General features: G+C 50.5%; 1 pseudogene; it reads left to right on the forward strand.

Annotated features, from left to right (window-relative positions):
- The first annotated feature begins 2188 nt into the window (after nucleotides 1-2188).
- On the forward strand, nucleotides 2189-9747 carry LOC142452508 (zinc finger CCHC domain-containing protein 9-like; annotated as a pseudogene).
- Nucleotides 9748-12037: the final 2290 nt, after the last annotated feature.

Genomic DNA, 12037 nt, shown 5'->3' on the forward strand with positions numbered 1-12037 from the left:
AAACAAGCCTCCAAAGCATGAACAGATTCCAGGTAGATTAATTGTGAACAGAAAAAAAATTCCAACACTATTTGAAGGAATACCAAACCCGGCACTGAAAGATATATCATTCGTGCTGTTTAGTATCCACTCCAGCTACAGGCCAATCAATGTCCCTCATGACCAGAGCTGCAAAGTTTAATAGTAATAATACTGACAATCAAATCCAACAGCATACAAGGATAAAACATTGTGACCAAGTGGCTTATCCCAGCAAAGAAAGGTTTTGTATCTGTGAGTCAGACGGATTTGGTGGCAGTGGGCAGCGGTACGTCAGATTGCATAGTATGACATTCAGTATTCTGCTTTCTCTAGAGTTAAGCTTTGTTTTCATTTGCTTAGTGGTCTTTGGTTTGGGGTCTGTCTTCCGTGTGTATTCTCATCTGATACGAACATTGGGAGCGAGAGGTCTGTAGGGTTCATCTGGATAACAGGCTATGATCCCATTTTGAGATTCTTAACTGAATTCCATCAGCAAAGGTTCTTTTCCCAAATAAAGTCCCATTCACATGCCCCCATTAGACGCCTTTTTGGAGGGGTCGCTACAGTGAGTGAGCTAAACCTGGGATTCTGCTTGTCCCCGGATGTTGTCCTGAGGGATGGGAGGGGCGTGAAGGAAGACTCCTTCAGTTCCCTACTGTTTCCTCAAGTATGTAGAGCAGGGTGCCATTGCGGAGCTCACACTGGAATTGGACTGTGTACAGAATTGACTGGTGTGTTCGGAAGAGCTCTCTAGAGCATCAAAATCAGGACCCTTATGATTCTATAGGTTTATAGGATAGTATGGGTTTATACAGCGAGACGAATATAACAGCTAATGAGTCCACACAGCAGTACAGAGGGCTCAGTTCAACTCACTTTCGTGGAACTGTTAATATCCTGGAAGTCCCTCAACTCACGTGGGCTGCTGGGTCCAAGGTCAAGGAAGCAGACCGTGGAGTCTTCCCTCAGGCAAGCCAGGCAGAGTGTACCCGCAGGCAGCAGACCACAGGGTGGGCAGCAACAGTCAGTAGCATGGGAGCGTATTGAGGCAGGCCCTGATGGAATCTGGAACACAAGCAATGCACGCCAGCAGGATCCACCAGCCTCAAGCTCAAGCAATGTACGCACCTGCAGTAAAGTGAAGCAGGTCTCAAAGAAGCCTCAAGCTCTAGCCACACGATCCACAGGTTGGCTTGGCCCACAGGTAGCATAGCACACAGGTTGAGGCAGAGAACTAGCGAAAGCAGCAGCATACTAGTGCGATCACCAGGGAGCAAGAGAGATGGGATGCTGGCTGTCTTTATTTCGGTCATCCTCCAATCAAGCAGCGACCTGATCAAACTCTGCCCACGTGTTCCCATTGGCCTAGTTGGCACAACAAACCCACCACAACTGGCTGGCGACGCCTCCAAGTGTCCTGTCCCAGGAGTGTGCTAACAGGCAGGCAGCATGCCTCTGGATGTCCGGGAAGAGAAGTTTCCTGAGCGAAGGCAGAGCTGGGTGGGATGACATGCGGACCGGGGAGGGGTGGTGGAGGCTGTGGGGGGTGCAAGAAAAAGCTGGGTTCCATAGTTCTCAAAACTCACAGCAACTAAAGGGATCGGAAGGAAAAAATAGTTCTACCTAATATTCATGAGCTTGGTGTTTTGGAAGGAAGGGTGAAGCAGGGGCCATTTCCCTGCCCCTTTGGTCTGTTTTGCTGACAGCAGAGGTGGTGGCGACAGGCGGTTTCGCTGTGGCAGCATTTTAGGTCCGTTCAGTTGTTTCCTGGATGCGGAGAGCCAGGTTTGGAGGGAACGGTAGCAGCTTCCTGATTCCTGGATCCCAGACGTGTGGATGTGTTGTTGAACTCTCTTAACTCCAGCAGGGCCTCGGAGCTCCGAGAAGGGCCCCAATGGGACCAGATAGCCACCTACTTGTTTATTAAAAAAATTATTTATTTTTGTCATTGTTGAGAACACCCACAGCAGGACATACGCAAGTTCAGTAATTTCTACATGCAAAACTCACTGCCGTTCAGTGAGGTCGGTGACAAGGAATAAGGACGACTGGAGAAGAATCGATGCGTTTGAGGCAGAAGAATGGTGACAACACGAGGCTGCTTAGAAGGACAGACCAGTTTGTGTTGGAAGAAAAATGGCCAGAGGATTGACCCTTGCAGGCAGCGATGGCAAGACTTCCCCTTACTTACAAGAGAGGCCAGTCTCTGGAAAAGGACATCTTGTTTGGGTACGTGGAGGAGCAGAGTGCAAGGGGAAGGCCTTCGACCAGATGGACTGACACAGTGGCCGCAGCAATGGGCTCAGGCACAGGGACAGTGGTGAAGATGGCACGGGAGCGGACAGTGTTTTGTTCTGCTGCGCGTGGGGTCACTAGGGGTCAGAACCGACTCGGTGGCACCTGACAACAATTCAGGGCCATTCATTACCCCGACTTGAGGGACAGGCCTCTCTTGCTTGTAAACTCTCCTGCTCTGGAGGACTCACAGGCGATTTGTCAGGTGCGTCTTGGGAAACCATGACCAGGCGGGCACGAGTTACAGCCACAGCTAACAAGAGGCCCTTGGCGGCAACACTGTAGCGGGGTATGAAGAAGGGGCCCATTGAGGAAGCAGGTCAAAGACAAGCCAAGGGGAAAGCATTCAAACTGACAACTTCAAAGAAAAGACAAGAACAAACAGAAAAAAGGACTTAAAGGAAGATGTGAATGGGTTCATGGAATACCAAAGGCAGCGCTCCCAGGTGGCTCGCATGGTTTCAAGAGAGCAGCCTTTGGCCCAGAAGTCAGGGAAGACATTGCACTTGCTTTGAAAAAACAAAAGACAGTTGGAAGGAAGGAAGAAGATTAAAAGGACAAGCAGCGAAGACAAATGCAATAGTCTGTTTCCATTGGAGACAACCAGCACGGGGTTGCAGACTGCCTGGCCCCCCTTGGCACTCAGGTTCCCGCCGCAAGTCCACAGAGCATGAAATAACCAAGTGCAAGGCTAAAGTGGACATAGGTCTTGGTCAATTTCCTTCTGCAAAATGTTTCATGTGTGGGGAGATGGGGCGCCTGTCCAGATCTTGTCCTGAGAACCCCAAGGATTCGGTGCTGATGGAGGTGGCTGCAGACTTTGTGTCTCCGTGCCACACCATCAGACTGCCCAGAAATGTTTTTATTATTATGACTACATGTTATTTGCTGCTATGCCACGTCATATATTATTATTTTAAGTGCTTATTGCTTAGCGTTCTTTGTAAACTCAAAACCAAAGTCACAGACATGGAGTGATTTCTGACCCATAGTGACCCTCTTGGTTGGGGCAGAACTGCCTTAGAGTGACTGGTAGTTTTGAACTGCATACCTTGCACTTATTAGTCATTCAACCCCCCAATTTTCCTAACAGCGTATGTATCACAGTATCAAATTTTAGGTAGTTTGTGTATCTCACCTTCTTGGAGAAATCTCTCCCGAAGCCCTTTGATTTCTCCCGTCAGATACGATTTCCTTCTGCTCCTGCTATGAGACCCCCTTCACCTACCTCTTATGCTGGGTGCTCTGCTTTCTTTTACAAGTATCGGTGGAACACCCTCTTGTTGTGAGAAATAGTGAACAAGAATTGTGTTGTGAATATGTTGAGCATGCATGCGTCTCTAAATGTTTACAATCCTAGGTTCAGGCTGGATAGTTCAGCAGGGTATGGAACTCTAGGATGAAAAGAATTGTTTCTTAGAACTTGAAAGCAATGTTTCATTAGTTTCTGCATCAATATTGAGTGTTTTTTTCCCCAGCAGGTCTAATACCATTCTGAGTCTTGATCCTTTCGTGTGATTTCTTCTCTGTAGATGTTTGTAGAAAGACCTCTCCCCCTCTTCCCCATCTCGAGTATTTGCTCTGCAAATTCAGGATGATGTGCTTTGGTGAGAGGCATTTTCATAAACTCTTTGGTCTATACAGTTTAAAACTCATGTCATCCGCTGTGGGAAATGTTCTGGGGTTTCTCGGTTTGATGTTCTCTTTTCTATTCTCTCTGTTTTGCAATCTCTGCTTATTTAGCCCTATAACACCTGAATTTTTAATTTCAGGAAAAATTTGTTTTTATTATTTACTTTCATAGTTCTCTCTATATATATCAATATATACATTTTAATTAAATGTTATGAAAACATCGTGCTCGGCATTATAGGGTTAGATGTTGGACCTCCTAGATGGGTCTCCCCCCACCCCCACCCCGCTGTTTTTCTTTATTGTTTTATTTGCTCTATGTTTGAGTTGATTGCCTTAACTTTAACTTTGAAACATTCTATGCTATTTTTCATTTCAGCTTAGATTTTTCAATTCTAAAGAGTTCATTTATTCTCTCTGAATTTCATCTTTATAGCATCTTCTGCTAATAGACTATCTTTCTAAAACTAATTTGTTTTCTTGAAGGTTTTCCCTCTTTCGGCATAGAAGTGTCCTTCCAGTTGCTTTTTGTCTCTTTTGATCTCTGCTTTTTCACAGTAGAGGTTTTCCTCCTATATCTGGTGATGCCTGGATGTCTAGGGATACCTGGGATTCTAAGACACTGGTTGGAAGTGCGTGAGTGGACCCTGCCAACCCTAGCCTTTGAGGAAGCCTTGCTGTCAGTGTCTCCCATTTAATACACCTGTAATGTCCTGCATCAAGTACATCAGTGTCTCCCAGGTCACAGGTCCTCTGCTTTACTCACTCATGAAAATGCATCTCACACCGTCTACCCTGGCAGAGGGAGGGGGGAGGATCTTGTCTACACAGGATCAAGGAAGGGATCTGGAAAACTAGCTTTCAACTGTGTCTTAGATTCTAGAGGCAACCAGTGTCAGCCACCAAATCCAGAGCCTGGGACAGGGGGGATCGACAATGTTAGGTAGGCTGACTCTCAGCACCCCTTGCAGTTAGCTTAGCACTGTTTCTGCTACATCTTCTCTCCAGCTTCCTAGAATGTTTGTTGCTGTCTTCTGCCTCTTTGGTCTACACCTTTACGATTGTTCAGTTTTTCAGGAAGGTGTGCAGATAGGAGCATGAGCTCCACCCACCATCTTTGAATTGAAATCGCTCCGACTGGGTTTTCTGTTGTTAACTCAAATTCAACTGGGCCCAGACCAATGCCTTCATCTGTCGCAAAATAAACTCCATCTCCATGTCTTGATTTCTGCCAGCTTCAAGCCAAGGTTTAAAACCATCAGGCTGAATGGTTGCACAACTTGAAAACACACAGTGTTACTGAAATGGTACATGGTGAAATGGCTGAGAGGGTTGGCATGTTTTTTCCGGGAATCATTTCACCACCATGAGACAAAGCCAAGCAACAGAAAACACTCCACAACTGACTTTGTCGGGAGAAAAACAAGCACACAAAAAAGCCAGGGGCTCACCTTGGCACCTGTGTTTCCCTGGCCTCCAGGTCTCACCTTTTTCCATTGTACCTGCTCTGTCACTCCCTTCCTCTCTGTGCACAGCCATTGCCTGGACTGGCCTGCACAACTGTCCTGAAAATGGTCCTCCTCCCACCATGTGCCTCCCTATCCCACACTGAACCTGCCATGGAAAACCCATGGCTGTGGCATTCCCTTGCTCAAAACCATCCTGCTCTGTCTGGAGCAGGATGTCCAGGTGTGTGGGGTGGGCAGGGCAAGCTTCTGCCACGGCTCCCGCCCATCTCTCCAAGCCTAGCTCTCCTGCCACTGCAGTGTGCTCTAGTCTTCTGACTGAGCCGACTCTGTCCAGATTCTGGGTCTTTGCCTGTTCCGTTCCCTCTGCCTGGTCACCTTCAAGTCGGCTCAGGTGTCCATCCAACACACAACCTCCCAGATGGCTCACAGAAAGCGCACATACTCTTCTGGAGTCCAATCCCCAACGGCATGCAGTGTTGCCGTTTTTCTCTTTACCAATCTCGTGTCTTGGGGGTGGGGTGGGGTAGGGGCTCCTTCATAGGAGGGACTGTGTCTTATTCTTCATGTACTTTCAGGGCTAAGCATGATGCCTTCTATTCAGTAAGCGCTCAACAAAACTTGAATACATTTCGAGTCAACCTTCTAGTGATGCTTCATCATGTATCTCCTTCTAGTCCATTCTAGGCTGCTGCCCTCGATGTCAACATAGCCATTGAGAATGTTTCTAGATGAGGAGCAAGGGGGGGAAATGAGGAGCTGATGCCCAGGGCGCAAGTAGAAAGCAGATGTTTTGAGAATGATGAGGGCAACAAATGTCCAAATGTGCTTGACACAATGGATGGATATATGGATTGTGATAAGAGTTGTACGAACCCCCCCCAAAAAAATGATTTAAACAAAAAAGGAAAGAAAATGTTCCTAGAAAGATCTTTTACATAACGAAGCTTCTTGGTAGTGTCCTAAGAAGGTCCGTTCCTACATCAAGAGCTGCTAACAGCAAAAAGGAAAGGGGAGTGGTCTTCTTGCTGTTCGGTTATCTGGACTCACGATGATATGACAGTCTTCTTTCTGCACTGTCCTATCAGCTCCCAGGACAGGGCCTGTGCTAAGGGGCAGTTTTCCCAAGTGCCCACAGCACCTGGCACCTGTAGACACAGTTGAGATTTGTGGACTGCTAGCAAAGAGTTACAGCCTTGGACGCCCACTGGGGCAGTTCTACCTTGTCCCACAGGGCGGCCATGAGTCGGGATCCACTTGAGGGCAGTGAATTTTGATTTCTGGTCTGAGCAGGTGCTCCAGGGCAGGGGTAATGAGGGGAACACTTGGAGTGATTGTCTGATAAGGATGTCATATCAGGAAGCCCAGTGAGGCCTGAGCCAGGTCTGGGAGGTGGTGGTGATGAGGGACTAGAGGGACTAACAGCTAGGGGGCGTGGTAGACGGTGGGGCAGAGTTTGGGGGCCAATCAGAGTCAAGTATTATTTGGAAATCAGGAAACTCAAAAGTCACAGCCATCGAGTCAATTCTGACCCACAGTGACCCTCTCTCTCTCCCACACAGTGGCTGGTAGTCTCGAACTGCTGGCCTTGTGGCTAGCTGCCCAGCCCGTAATCACTCTGGAAGCAAGAGAACAAAGAGAAAGGAGTAGGAGTCAAATTCTACCCCCTTGGCCTGGAAGCCCCCTTAAAATCTTTTCAGCATCACAGTAATATATAGGCTTCCGTGGACAGGTGGGTGCTGGCTGCCCCCGAGGGGCATCGACCAGGAATCAAGCTGGGGTTTGCCCCTGAACAAGCCTGCCCCCAGTCACTGACACGCACCTGGCCTTCCCAATCTTCGTCCAGTTTCGTCGTCATCACGGCTATTGGAGCGGCCAGCGGGCCTCACAGCCATGGTTCCTTCTGGTTTTTCAGCATCTCCTGAGTCGCCAGGAACTCTGAGCCCCACTTTGGGGCCAAGGAAATTGTATGGGCATCCGCTTGCCTGAGACCCAGCCCAGTGCCCTGAGGATGGCAGTACCCGGTAGACTGCCCCCCTTGTCCTGAAGATCTCCCTGCTTCCCCTCTGCTCCTCCCATGCTGCCTCTCCTTGCCCCAGCACGGAGGCAGCAGGTCTAGAAAGTTCTCTCATCTCTGCTTCAGCCTCTCTCCCAGGACACACTCCCCCTGCCCCACTCTGATCCCTATAGGAAACCAAACTGCATTTTATTCATCGCCATGACGGGTCAGAGGAGTCCTGGAGGTGCAGTGTGGGTAATGTGTTCAACCCCCCAGCCGCTCCCCAGGAGAAAGAGGAGGTGTCCCACGCCCCCAAAGAGCGACAGTCTCAGAAACCGGAATGGGCAGTTATGCCCTGTCCTCTAGGGTCGCTATGCATCAGCATCAACTTGATGGCAGTGAGTGATGATGTTTTGAGGACCTACTATGTACCGGACCCCTTCTGGTGTCGAGCTGACCTTCATTTGCTGTGTTGTGGGCTATCAGGAACCCCAGATCAATACCCGCTCATGGGCATGGGCACAGAGTGTTGGAAAACTGAGCCGAGGGACGCTGTGTTCCCAATGGCGGGAGATGGAGGCTCCGCTCTGCCTTCTTGTTTCAAATTCCTCCATAAACCAATGTCTTTTCACGGCCTACTCAGTGCCACGCGGTATACATTTTGGTGTTGTTTTCAAACATTTTGTTGTGGTTTGGGTGCCTTGCTCGCAGAGTAAATGGACTCCTTCAATAATTCATACACGTGTGGTCACGGCATTCGTGGCGATCCCCTCGACGGGACAGCACTCTGCCCCCCTCCTCCCTAGGCTTCCCTGTCCATCGTCCATTCCTCCGGCCCCTTCTTGTCTTCAAGCTTTGTTTTGGGCACACGCTGACTCTCTGGGCTTGCATGGGCTAAGGGTTCTGAGGGGCACGCTCCTCTAGGTCTGTCTGTTGTTTGGTGATTTCTGGGGGGTGACTTCAGTTCAGTTCGAAGGGCCACCCTTACAGGGTTTTCACCAGCCTCTATCAGACCAGTAATTCTAGTTTTGTTTATGATGTTGAATTTCTGTCCCTGCTATGATTCTGATCAGTGTGGTTGGTAGCGGTAGTCGGGCACCATCTAGTTCTTCAGGTTTCGGGTTGGCGGAGGCTGTGGTTGACATGGTCCATTCGTCATTTGGACTAATTATTCACTAAGACTTTGGCTTTCTTCACTCTTCCTTACTCTAGATGGGGGAGAGACCCATCTTTGGATCTTTAATGGCCACTCACAAACTTTTAAGACCCGGGTGGCTGCTCCCCAACATGGAATGTAGAGCATTGTTCTTATGGACTATGGTTTGCCAATTAACCTGGATACTCCCCCATCCAAGACGATGGTCCCAAGCCCTCCAGTCCAGTGACTCGAGTCTCTCAAGGTATTTGGTTATGGCTAAGAAGTTGGCCTAACGTTAGTCCCCGTGTGCTGTACTATGTAGCCAGGTATATTTGCGGTCCATACAAACGTGTAGGAGCATTCTCTGCCAAACCACTCTGTGCTCATGGGTGTACTCCTGTATGCCAGGCCACACCTGTTCCGCCTACCTAGCTAGCTATACATCCACTCATAACTAGTACTCTCATCGGAGGGTTGTGTACGTGACCCGCTGTCGCCTTTGACCCTCACATACCTGCCAGGATCTTCTGTTGCCTTTGGTCTTTGGGGCTGGCCTCCCCCTTCCCGTTCGTGTGCTTTCCCTTCACTTCACCCCTGGTAACACAGGTCTGCCACCCAGTGAGGGGTTTCTCCTCCCTCGCCCCTCCCACCCCAGGTTACCATCAAAGAAAGTTCTTTTCTGTGCGATGTACCGTTCCTGGACTTGGCTGATGGCGGGCTCGTCGAATATTTGCCCTTATGCACTTGACCCCTTTCACTCAGCCCGATCTCCTCCGGGTCTACCCACGTTATGAAATGTCTGGTGGATTCCTCGGTATTCCTTAGCGTGCTGGACCATCCCATCGTGGGCATGCACCCCAGCTTGTTGATCTTCGCCCCCTGGTGGACAGCTGAGGCCCCTTCCATCCTGGTGTCAGTGTGCACAGAACTGCCATTGGACACGGGTGTGCACACCTGTTTGCACATCGCTCTCATTTCTCTAGGATCTGGACCGAGTAGTGAGACTGCTGGGTCAGATGGCAACTCCATCTGTTGGCGGAAGCGTGGTGCTGTTTCCCACGGGGGCCGTGCCACGGTACCACCCCACCAGTGGTGCGCACTGTCGAATTTCCCCACACCTTCACCCTTATTTGTGGTTTTCTGCTTTGGGGATCAGTGTCAGCTGCTTTTTGCCTGTTGATCCAGTACCCCGCTGAATCCCCCCTTAGTTCCAGTAGCTTTCTTGGGGATGCTCCGGGATTTTCTGTGTAGGATCACGTCACCTGCACACTGCTTAGCAGCTCAAAGAGTAACCAGTAGTGTCACTAAGGGCTCTTTTGCCAACTGGGAGGCCTTTGATTGCCTTTTCTTGTGGTATTGCTCTGGCTACGACTATTTTTCCTCCCCACCCCACCCCTACTGCCAGTGATTTTGCTGTTTAAAATGGCACGATACTGAAGTGCTTGTCTAGTGTCCCCAAGGGCGAGAAGGCTGTGGTCGAGGAAATACTAGAGAAGCTCCATGCAGGTGTGACTTAGAGCTGCTGGTCATGGGCTCATTGCTAAGAGCCAACAGTATATATCAAATCAATTAATTGTAAAAATAATAAGCTCACTGCCACTGAGTCGATGCTGACTCATAGGCCCCTACCAGACAGGGGAGAACTGCCCCTGTGAGTTTCTGAGGTGGTAGCTCTTTACGGGAGAAGAAAGCCCATCTTCCTTCCGAGAAGCAGCTGGTGGGTTTGAACTGCTGACCATGCGGATCGCAGCCCAATTCGTAACGATGTCATGTGGTGCTCAGTGGATAAAATTGTTGTGACCAGAGGCTTGGAACCCAAGCCTGTGCTTCCCCAAGGAACAAAAGTTCAACTGCCCCAGTTCCACACCCCTAGACTTTACAGACCCCCAACAGCTGCCATCGTGCCAGCCAGCTGCACATCAAGCCTACTCAGCAGGCCAGTGCTGCCCGCATGCCCCACCACCTCACCCCACACAGTGGGGAAACAGGTCAGACACTTCCCCAGGAGCAGAGCCGATGTGTGGCAGAGGCTGCATTTGAACTCCCATCTGTCTCCCTCTCAGGACTGCATTTATTCACCCACAGAACACTCCTTGTGCAGATCTGGCTCCGAGAGCAGAGACCTGTCCTGAACCTCTTGGGTTTCCACCTACTAGGCCCCTGCCCTCAGCAGATTCCGGAGCCAGCAGCAGCCTCTGTCCATGACCTACTAGTCTCGGGGCAGGGGGTGCACAGACGCCTGCTGGGTTTGGGCCAGAAGCCCCCACGTGCTTGTGTGGTGAGGACCAGGAAGCCTGCCGCTACCGGTTGGCCCACCCCCATCTGCACCGCCGGGGAATCTGGTCCCCAGCAGCCTGTTCCTGGACCCTCCTGGCTGAGACAGAAGGCCTTTCAGCCCTGGCTGATACCATGCTCACCTTCTCAAGAGGGGCTGTGTTTTCTAGGCTTTTGATCCTGAGGTGCAAACCAACCACAGGTTAGTGGAGGGTGTGTGTGTGTGTTGTGATGTCACTGTGGTTTCCATGTGTCTGTCACAGACTTCAAAGATTGAAGGGGCCTCGTGATGTAAACCAATCTGAGCAGCAGTGTGGTGTGTGTAGATTGTCCAACAGGGGCTCTTTGTTTCCACCACTCTGACTCTGTTCCCTCGGAACAGCCCCCGGTGTGATGCTTTTTCCAGGGTATTTCGGCCTCCATCCTCCAGTTCCCTGTCCCCCAGGGGCTCTTCCAAGCCCCGGCTGACCTCCTACTGCCCCAGAAGAATGTCAGCTGGGGAGTTGGGAACTCTGAAGCCGGTGTCTAGTTCCTATCTCGGAGGCACTCCGTACCTCAGTTTCCCCGAGTCTTCAAAATGGGGCGTGGGGTTGGGGTGTTAAAGAAAAGTGTGTCAGTAGGAAGCTGGGACGGCACCACAGGCTCATGATTCTCAGTGCTTCCTCTCAGTTCACCTCTGGGGCTCTGTGCCTCCGTCTCGTCTGTGAAATGAGAGTGGATGGTGGTATCAAACCAAGTCACCGTGTAGACTGAGTGAGGTGGAAAGCTTCGAGAGCGGCAAGGTTGATTCTGACTCACAGCCACCCCACGTCCATGAGAAGTGAGGCTGGCGGATTGTGTTGGCGAGGTGGATGCCGACTGGAAGTGCATGTCCGATCCTTCATGTTCGGTATGTGCCTTCCCCTTCTCCCCTTCACCGGTTTCTGGGTAGGGTGACCAGGAGCTGGAGGGTCTAAGTAGGCCCAAACAGAAAGGATTCCTCTGGCCCGAGTCTAGGGCTGATCTCCGGGTCATGGCATTTGGGGGTGTAAGCCCTTAGACCCCCAACCTTGCAGCTCCCTTCTCAGTGGCTGGGCAAGTTTGTGCAGGGGAGCCGCAGGGAGCCAGCTTTGTCTGCAGCACCCTCTGCTGGCCGCCGGCGGTGCACACCCAAACCAAGCTCTTGCCACAGACAGGGAAAGTCCGACTGCCCCTGCGGGTTTCTGAGACTGC

This window comes from Tenrec ecaudatus, chromosome 7, assembly GCF_050624435.1.
Source record: "Tenrec ecaudatus isolate mTenEca1 chromosome 7, mTenEca1.hap1, whole genome shotgun sequence".
In the NCBI taxonomy this organism is placed as follows: domain Eukaryota; kingdom Metazoa; phylum Chordata; class Mammalia; order Afrosoricida; family Tenrecidae; genus Tenrec; species Tenrec ecaudatus.